The following is a 10,729-nucleotide window of genomic DNA, read 5'->3' on the forward strand; positions in this document are numbered from 1 at the left end:
AGATGAGCTTTTCTTTTAGCTTCATTTTTTCGAGGGGTACAGTACTACTACTCTATTCCCTTCCATCAGAAGTTCAGCAAGGATTTTTCGCAAAACATGCTGATTCTACTAAAAGAATGGCAAGCACCTGACATTTTCCTTTCTTCACCTCATCATTCTTTTCGCTTTTTTCCCCTGGCCTAAAACAGGTTTCACTGTCAAAGGAGGTGGGGAAGACTCATTAGTGAGAGTGGTTTGCTGCAACAATTATCTAAAACTCATGGTCAAATGTTTCTCTTAATAACAGCTGTAGATGCGTGCACACAAAACCACATTCAGTCTCCTTGCAGTGAGGGCTGTCTTGTACTTGAGTACATACACTATGAGATAATTTTTATGCATAGTAAAAGGGCATACGAGAAAGAGTTTATGCATAAAAACATCCAACCTCCAGAAAAAAAAAACAACTAATTACAAATAAGAGGAAGTGTGTAGTTTCCCATGTGTTTGTAACTTCTAGTTTCTAAATTTGTAAGTGGCTCTGCAACAATGTAAACACTAGATTTTGGATTACCTTTCCTATTACAGTCTATATCCAGCAAAGAAAACATAACACAGTAAAAAAAAAATCACAACATTTGGCACGAGGTAACCAGACATGAGACTTTCAGTCAGGCTGTGGCATATTCTTACCTCTCCATTGGGGAAGCAGTCTATGTGTGCCTATCACATACACCCATTATCAAAACTCATCTCTCTAGTCAAGCATTCAAGTGGGGAGAAAACATCTCGGCATACTACTCAAGAATGAGTTTTGGAGAAGAAAAGGTCCTATTGTTACTTACTAATTCAGAACAATATATTATTATATGTAAGGTCTCTAAAAAGCATTCCAAGTACTACAGAGAAACCTGTTTCTTTCGAAAGGCAGCAAAAGAGATACAGAGGAAGAGGACACAATTTCCATTACCCAGGCAAAGATATATGGCAGCAACAGCAGTGAGACATTAACATTTGTTAAGGCAGAATCAAAACCAAGCCCTGCTTGAAAGAGGAAGAGGGTAACAGTATGCTTTTAATTCATGTATGATGGCTAGCACATAAGACGTAAGGCCAGCACTAATTGGAGGGCACGAAAGGAAAGTTCAGCCCTTTGCTTACTGTCCCCTCAAATGCACACCTAAATAGAAGGGAAATCAGCATTTGAATTTGACCAGCCAGTGAATGAGAAGGAAAGGGATGAAGACATCTGGCCTCTGTAGTGAGGACATTGTCCTTGTACATTGGGAGCCAGAAGCAACAGAAGCATGCTGGAATCCTGCAGACAGACCACAGCAGCTCTGTCCACGTCCTGTGCAGGCACTGAAGAAGGACACACTTTTATTTTTATCCCAGTACTGAGGGACCTTATGAGCTGCAAACTAGCAGCTAAACAAATACTTAATCATAAGTACCACAATACAAGATGAGACTTGCTTTCCTGCTTTTGGACAACTGTGAATAACTTAATTTGTTATTTACATCTTCACAATGTGAGCAAATATAAGAAATCTCAATTAACACATGTAGCTGCTCTGACATACTGGAAACTGTTAATAAATACTGGAAACTGTTAATACAAGCACACTGAACAGCCACAGAAGGTCTGATTACTTTCAGTGAATGCTTTCCTGTTCCTGTAGTCTGTTAGTCTTAGACCACATTACCGTGCATGCCATGTTTTCTTTTCAGGAATCTGGAGATACTCCATTCGTATAATGAAGAAGGTGTTTTTTCTTCCTGAATTACCACCACCATCTCAACTGACCAGCTTGTGAAAACGTACAATGCACCTGCTGGCACTACGTGTCATTCCAGAGACTTTTAGCTGTGATAACAGCAGGTTTATTTTAATAAGCTGCAGCGTTTTGGTAAGTAATGCATGTGTCTATTGAATTGATACATACATTTTAAATATTAATGCTATATCCAAGCTAGATGAAAGCATTAGAGAAGACAGAATAACTGATATAATAAGGTGGGACATTTAATTCCCTGATGCAAGCTAGCAGCATGTGAAATGGTGAGTTCAGCCCTTGAATAAAACAACCAGAATGCCTCCTGTTTTCTTTCAAATTTAATTGCTATCACCCATAGGAAGTCAAAACCACTAGCTGGAACTCATTAAATAGTGTGATAAAGCTGGAAGTCTGAGGAGTAAAATGTAAATCCAAGATTAATGAAGTAGCATTTACTCAACTGTCATCATTGATTACACTTGTCCACCTACACAACAAAGTTACAGAATTAAACATTGTGTTACAGCTTCTGTCTGCCTCTATTCATAAAGCAGGAAAAAGAGTATTTAACCAAAACCTACCTTCCTACAGGATGTTTTAATTCTGAACAATTAAAAAAAAAAATCCAATACCACCTTTGGTTTGCTGAGCCAGAAGTGAACCACTGGTAAAGAGTTTCTGGGTTGAGACTACTTGTCTTCATGTTACAGATGTCAGTTATTACTTTTTTTCAGTCAGTTAAGGTGACAATAACCAACCGGTAGTTATTTGGGTCACCCCCCACTATTTCTTCTCCAAATATGAAAAGAAAAGTAGTATTTTGCAAGGTTTCTGAAGTTTCCTTGGTATTCTATTCTATGACTTATTAAATATAATTAGCAGATCAGCCAGGTCCTACTCTGAGAAAAGGTTATTGAGATTGCAAACCTTTCCTAACAGGTATCACCTAAGACTCCAGTGCTGTGCGGAATGTGGGGGGTTTTCTTTCCAAAATTCAAATATTTGTCATATTAATGTCTTTACATTACTTTTAAAATCAGAAATCTAGGAAAAAAAATGTTTTACAACTCTGGAATAACATTCTTCTGTACGTAAAATATTTAAACTCTTCCTCCACAGCCATGTCAGCTACAGATTCTTCCTTTTAGCCAAATTTCTGTACTGGTTTCTAACACCCTTCTATTCCTACCCCAACCTTTTTTCCTTTTGAAATGAAGGTATGTAACAGTCTTCATTTATCACTGTGAACAAGTTCAGTAAAAAACCCTAATGAGAACGAATTTATTAAGTAATAAATGCATATTTATAATGAAATCAGGAGTTAAAATAATTAATATTGAATTGAGTACACAGTGTTAGAAAACAGTTGTCATAGCTTCTAGGAAACAAAAGCCTTTTACGGCTGGCACAATAAAGTTTTCAAATTTTTTCCAATTGTCAAACTATTCCTTTGATTCCTGCTTCCCCCAGTAACTACCTCAGGAATCCTTCCCTTCGTGGCACTCACAGCAGAACTTTCCAGATCTAATTGCCCAGGAAGACATTTTCCTTCACTGTTGCAGTCCCAAAATCTGCTATTTCCAGTCACAATTTCTCCTTTGGTCTGGGTGCTAGCATGCCCACTATCCACTAGAAGTACTAATCTTCCAGCAGAAACAAACAGAGGGAAACTACGACACTATTTGACCATCCACATATGCTAGCTGCAGCCATGGTTCTAAACAAAGGACAACATCCATCTTTTCTACACTCCTTCCAAAAACGTGTTTGCTGGATGACTGACTTCCCTCTTAAGAGCCTCAGTAGTCAGCTGCTGCACATTATTTTTGCTCTCTGTTTTAACCATTAAGGCTTCTTGAAGTTGGATAGTCTTCCCTAAGAAGCACCCAGGGTGTCTCGCCGACCTGTTCCAGGTCTCAGGGCCCAGGCACATGACTCTCACAGCACTCAGATGAGGGACCAAAGGCACCACTCAGCACCTTACCTCAAAGCATGCCATTCACAGTTTTATCCCCTGAGGTTTGTTTGCCATTTCGATACCCTTGCTCAGACTGTTCATGGCAGCTGGAAGGTGGTCCAAGTCACTGTCTGTATCATATTTCAAACACACAACAAGCTTTCGAAGCAGGGAGCCATGCACTGCAGCTCGATCAGAGCGGTTTGACTTGCTGGGCCATAGTACTTCTAGTGTCTTCTTAACACCAGGACAAAATTTCTAGCACATCTCATTTTGATGTTATTAAAGTAACAAATCTGCATCTTTGGAGAAGTAACCAATCTTTAAATAAGGAACCTACAACACCTCTGTGGTACTGCCTGGATGTTCCTTTCCCCATAGGAAATTAAATGCTAGAACTTAAGTTGGCAGGACTGAAGTTACAAGTTAGCTATGTACGTACTGGAGGTAACACAGACTTACTGAATCAGTTAACCTTGGAGATTAGACAGCAAAAGGCTCCTTTCAGGGTCTCTAGGATCTACAGATGGCAAGAGAGCAGCAGCGAAGCCAGGATAGGGTGTGCCCCAGGCAAGGCAGCTAACAAAGGGCTGCTGTTTGTCCTGGGGGGAGCAGCAGTAACTGTGCCTGGGCTGCTAGGAGGGACAGCATTAGGGGAGGAGCCAGGATTTTTAGATATGACCTGCAGAGTAGATTTCATACCCTCATTAGACTTTAGCCTCTATTCACCTTAACAAGGGAGCAAGCTGCTCATTCAGAAGTTGGTTTTGGTCACTTCTCCAGCACTGCGAGTCTCAAGATGATGCAGCTTCAGCGTTGCCTCTTAGAAACACACATTTCACTTACAATGCAATCCTAACACAAAGTTAACTGTGTTCACAGCTTCCCAGGTGACCCAGATTACAATGAGATAATTAACTGCTCGTGAACAGCTATTCATTGAAAACCTCTATCACAGTATCTGTTAAGCCATTGAAAACCTTCATTACCGTATCTGTCAAACCTCTGAGAAGACATTTAAGACTGTTTCTTTACATCAGCTCTCTTTTTGCAACTCTTCTGGACTATGATAAAAAAAAGCAAGGCTTTCTATCAGCTGAATTTGCAAGGTGTTTCTAAAAACACAAAAAACCCCTCTCCATCTGGCAGTTGAAGCTTCTGATTTGGCCACATGTAGTGTGTGAAATAATTATATTCCACTCTCTTTTGTTTATAATTAGCAATGTCAAGTCCGTTCCTTTAGATAGCATTCATGGCATATTGTCTGTGAAACAGCAGCTCTGCATTTCATGTCTGAAACTACATTGTTCCTTCTGGAACAGCTTCATTTACTAAAGCCAAGCTCAGTCCACCAAACAATACATTATGAATGCAAAAAAGATTTTTCTATGCTCTTTATATAAATGGATGTGTACATTTCCAAGTTCTGAGACATAATTAGTAGCTCTGAAGAAGTTTTACTCTACACTTAAACTTGTTACACAATTTATAGTGCAATGTAGTTTTGTAGTCTGTCATCAACTGTTGGCTGTATTAGCAATACAGTTTCCTATTTTTTCAAAACTTATACCATCATATATAATGAAATAACATAAGAAAATGTATTCAGTCTTGACTCAAAAAAGAGGCTGTCTTTACAAGACAATAAAGCAACACACAATTAAGACTACTTAGACCACATATTGGTACAAAGGTGTTTCACAGCTTTATTAATACTAAGCATGATATTAAATTATTCTTTTTCTTTCATACTAATCCACACAATGTTCGGGACCATAGAAAACAAGCAACAGCCTAGTCCAGTATCAGAAAATGGCGGGCAAAAAAAGAGTAATCATAAAGTAGTCCTACCTGGATGACCGTCTTTACTTCAACAGGGACTTAAGATTGCATTTTCCAAACTGCGGAGCTGAGAACCTATGGAGCCTGGAAGAAAAAGGAAAGATTAATAGTAATATGACACTGGTTCTAGTCAGTGTTGGAAATACTACATATTTTCGTGTTTTTATTCTAAGTGTTAGGAGCATAAGTTTAAAGTAGTTCACTTCCCAATGACTGTTTCTCTATGAAGCCCTGCAGAAATAAGAAAAGTCAGAAGAGATTTATTTAAGCCAGGGAGAGAGAGGATTTCAGGTTGCAGATTTGTTCTGCCTCCATGCCTGTCCTAGACAAATTGGTCTCAAAGCAGTAATTAAGCAAAATGATGATTTCAAAATGGGTACAGGTAAGCTTTATCTAAGGTATAAATATCCCTAAGACTTCACAGACATATAATCATGCTTCATACGTGAACAACATGCAAGTTCTGGTACAAAACTTTAAGTGTAATCCTTCTCCCATTGCACTTAATGGGTCCATACTGAAAACCCTTCAGGCACCTGTGACTTCATGCTTGTAGTAAAGATGCTCATTTCTTTGCTTCATGATAGCTAATCACTTGGCTTTGGAAAGTCAGCAATAACCTCAAAACCATTACTAGCTGTGCACACTGACATTCAGCAAATGTCTTTCTCAACACTCCACCTGGCATTCTGCACTGCTTACTCCTCATACAAACTGGAAACACCTGATGTCTCCTCTTGGCAATGAACTGCAGGAGCAGAAATGGAGCAGCGGACCACAGAATGCGTGTGGGGGAACAGAACCACGGCAACCCTGTTACATGTACGGCAAGCACCTAACAGTCAAAACAGGGAGGAAAACATCAAGATGGGCCTATTCTTTCCATGTTCACGTCATCATTTCTTCCGCACACTGCAAACTACAATCTTCACATGTCCAATTTCATAGTTCTGTAGTATAGTTTGTAGTTATAGTTTATGGATTGGTTCAATGACTATCTTTAAATACTGATACCATTGAGTAGGTACACAATGAGTTCATTTCAGGAGCTTTTGGTTGCAGGCTTATTACATCACGGACCATACTGCACATGGTTCAAGAACTAAGAAAGCTTGAATTTTTGTTCTTTAAAACTAGCAAAAAACTACCAAAGTTGATTTTTTTTCTCCTGTTAAAATATTCTTGTATTAAAATATTACATACTTTAAGGGGGTACTGTCTAGGCTGGATTTTAGTGTGATCTATTGTTTCATATAAGTAACAAAAGAACGGCGATAGTGGGATCACATTAGCCTTCACAGATGAACAGAAAAGCAACAAAAACCTAGATGTTGGCCACAGTAACAAGATGTGAACCCAGGAGATTAAATACACTGAAACCCTTTTACGTTAGCAGATCATCTTTTCTCCAGAGCTAACAAATGGGACATAAGATTGATTCTACCCATGTGTGGCACTACATACACCCCCCCATCCCGCCAGCAGGAAACGAAACTTCTCCAGGCAGGGGGAAGGGGAAGGAAAAAAAACCCTAAACCCTGGAGGCCGCAGGCTGAAATTTGAACTGGCCAATCGAGACGTGCCAGGTACACTGAGTGACCTTCTTGGCCAATAGGATTAAATGACCACAGGTCAGATTCGACAGGGGTATAAAGGGGGTCCCGCCGGAGGACATGTTGGAATCAGTCCTCCTGGGAGCAGCGGGTCGGCAGTCGGGGACTCCCACTCAAGTCGGGGCACCACGCGAGGTAACTCCTCGAAGGAGAGAGCCCTCAGCTTTTAGGTGAGTGAGATGCACATTTTGGAGCCATCACCTTAAATCTTGGGGATTCTTGAGTCGGCTGTGTAGTATTAGTTCTCTTTACACATTGAGCCTGTGGTTTTATAAAATGTTACCGGACTTCTAACTAACTTCTTACTGAAGAATAAATCTGAGTTTTAACACCTCTTGGATTTGGTTATGCATGCATCCGTAACACCATGATTCATAATGTGGATTGATAAACCATTTTCAGGACAAAACCTAGAGTGCTGAAAACTAGTGTGGCTTAAAGCTATTGCTTAAGAACACATGGAATTTGTTAGTCTTCCGAAGTGGGGGGAAAATTCAAGTTGTATTCTTTGGTAGCTAAGCATAGTGAACGTAGATATTCAAGAACACCGAAGTAAAGTTTTGTGCATCTTCAGACATGCACTATTTTTGCTTTCTGCTGGTTTTCCCCTAAATGCAAGACTGCTAGCTGAAAAAAGAGCATGTCAATGTATCTCTATCGTTTGTCACTGTCTTTGGAAACTCACTTGTCAAAGAACTTTACCAAATACTTCATGGAAATGCTCAAAATGGTTCTGTAAAATATGAAAACACAAACTCGGACCTGTTCTCAGACCTGCCATACAGCCACCATGACATGAGACAAGAGCTAGTGGTCTGAACCGTCAAGGGATATTAAGGATACTGCACCGTAAAAGTTATTTGAAGTGTATTAAGTAATGCTTGCTCCCTGTCTCTCTACTTCTGTAATACATGGCAAGGCACTGTATTAGACAAGTACGGTATCATTTGTGATGTAAACACCCACAATCCACTGAAAGCAGGAATAATGAATTCTGTTATATTATTATATTTGTAAGACTAAAACTAGGAAGTGATGAGTTAATATACTGCATCTTTTCCTTAATGAAAAAGAAACAGTAGCAATCAGGATGAAAACTTTTCAAGAGATGGGGTCAGGAAGAGTATATACACCACAGGCTGGGATTAAACTGCATTAGCACAACTATGTGGGAAGCTTTCATGATTCCTACACATAATTCATGTAGTTCTAGTTGGTGAAACTTTCTTAATTCACTGCAACAACTTCCCAAAAGATACTCTAGAAGACAACTAACAGACACTTCGCTAGCAGCAAGACCGGATTTTTTTTCCTGCTTTTACTTATTATCATAGCAAGTTCTACAGTAAACCTTAACACAGAGGAACCAGTTTAGAGGGAAGATGCTACTGAACTACTTTTTATAGATCCCTTCTGCTCCCTTCCATATGCTAGAGATAAATGAAAGGCTCATGGTTGCGCAGGCGCCTGCCGTGTAAAAAGGGGAGATTCAGTGCAGGGAAGCAGAACTAAGGCTGGAGTTGCAGTGAAAGGCAACGTTGCAACATCTAAGAACAGATGGGAGTTGCAGCAGATTCCAACAACAATATCTTCGTGAGAAGCACAGTACTTCCACAAGGCACTCACGAAAAAAATGGAAGTTGCCACTTAGAAAACATACTTGTGACCGTTTCCTATCCGGAGTTGGAATGTCCTATAAACGTTAGCAAAAATGCAAATAAGCATCCAAAGTAATAGTACATTCATTAGCCTGCTTTCTCTGCACGTGGTATTGACTTTTATACTGTACTCTGAAAAACTTACAGCTCTGACACCTGCCTAATTTGAAATTTAAATTCCAAATGGCATGCTATTACACGGAAAACATTTTATTACAAACAGAAAAACGCCATACTAGCTCAGGTTCAAGGTCCATCTAACACAGTATCCTGTCTCTAATAAGGACTGCTAGTGGATGCCTAAAGAACAGAACAAGAACAGAGTAAACATACAGCAACCCTTCCTTGATGTACTTTGCCAGTTGACAGCAATCTGCAGCTCTGGGACTTCCTCCATTTCCTTTTAAGTGTACACATGTAAATATAAACACATTCACATTGAAGTCCAAAGCTACTCTGAGTCTGCAATCACTTAAACCAACTTTTCACTGTTTAGGTTACATCTTTACTTCTTTTCATTCTGATGAATAAACAAGCACAGTTGAAACTGATAAGTCTCATTCATTCATTCCCTAGCTCCACGAGATTAAATCCCCAAACCTAAATTAACAGTTGCTTTAAGACAGCTTTTAGAAGCTACATGCAATCACCCATTCTGAATACAAAAAAACTTACTCAATCCAAACAGCGATATCTAGCAAAATCCTAATGTTAATTCTAAGTGAGATTAGAGATCTGATCATCCACATGAATTAGAGCAAACAATACTTTCAGTAAGTGAACTAGTTGTAAATGAAGATATTTCTGTAAATATGGCCAAGATATAAACATCCCTCCATAAAAGGGACCTGAAGGATGATGATAATAATTCATACCAAAATTCTATTTACTATATTTTAAAATGAACACCTACAAAAGATAGGTTTAACAAAAAACATGCCTCATTAAAGTGCGGCTCTCAATGTAAGTAAACTTAAAATAAGAACTCTGAACCTCAGCCAAAAAAACCTAACTGTAAAAAACAAATGCTGAATTCGAGTACTGAAGATCATCATGAGGTCCAAAGATGTTCGTCACCACTGTCCAGACTATTCAGTCTTCTTCAGAAGGAAGAACTCCAAAAATGACCAAAAGCTGTTGCTCCTGACGTTATTCTACAGTTTATTTAGAGGGAAGGAAAGACAAAGGTGTGGTGAGCTGTTTAAAAAAATCAAATCAAAGGAAAAGCTCTGGAAATGTAGAAAGGCGGTTTGTTATAAGTACAGATTAAATAAAACGAAGCTAGGAATTTGGAGGTGCAAGCACGAAAGTAGCATGCAAAGGCATCTACTGCTCTTCCGAGCTCTTACATCAGCTATCATCATTTACGTTCTTCACATGTAACATGCCAAATTAATAACTCTGTTGCTCAACACAGATTAAACGTAGGCATTAACAAAAATCAGCAGGGAGCTGGTTTCACGGGTGAATTAAGTTATTCTCAGCCGATTCATAAAAATACCTCGGAGTACCGATGACCCATAAATTAGAGTTTACAGGTCTCCTGAGTCCGGCCGCGTAGCCTGATGTCACTTAATGGTTTCGCCGCATCCATTGCTTGCTATAAACGAGCTCTCCCTCCTCAACCCCTCCCGGCGGCCCGGCAGGTTTTAAAAGCGATGCCCAGCCGCAGCACTAGCCGTGATTAAATCCGCCTCTCCCCCGCCCCCTCGCCCACCGGCTGGATTTCGCCGCCGTGCCCGCGGGGAGGTCTCCGCTCCGGGCCTGCCTCCCGCGGGCGCGGACCGACACCTCCCCTCACGGGGCCGCCGCGGCAGCCGCCTCAGCCCCAGGGAAACCCCCGCGCCGCCCGGGCGCCTCGCACAAGCCCGGGGGGCTCCCCCGGGGCGGCGGATGGCCGGG

The 10,729-nt window shown here is 40.3% G+C and overlaps 1 protein-coding gene across 2 annotated transcripts in view; it reads right to left on the reverse strand.

The window, feature by feature from the left end:
* Window positions 1–5,643, reverse strand: part of MPP7 (membrane protein, palmitoylated 7 (MAGUK p55 subfamily member 7)) — a 149,364-nt gene extending 143,721 nt beyond the window's left edge. For both annotated transcript variants that reach the window (XM_010583734.1, XM_010583824.1), the window contains exon 1: window positions 5,566–5,643. The gene's annotated coding sequence lies outside the window, so the exon portion shown is untranslated. The remainder of the gene's footprint in view (window positions 1–5,565) is intronic.
* Window positions 5,644–10,729: the final 5,086 nt, after the last annotated feature.

Source organism: Haliaeetus leucocephalus, unplaced genomic scaffold (assembly GCF_000737465.1).
Source record: "Haliaeetus leucocephalus isolate CR32 unplaced genomic scaffold, Haliaeetus_leucocephalus-4.0 Scaffold0, whole genome shotgun sequence".
Taxonomy (NCBI): Eukaryota; Metazoa; Chordata; class Aves; order Accipitriformes; family Accipitridae; genus Haliaeetus; species Haliaeetus leucocephalus.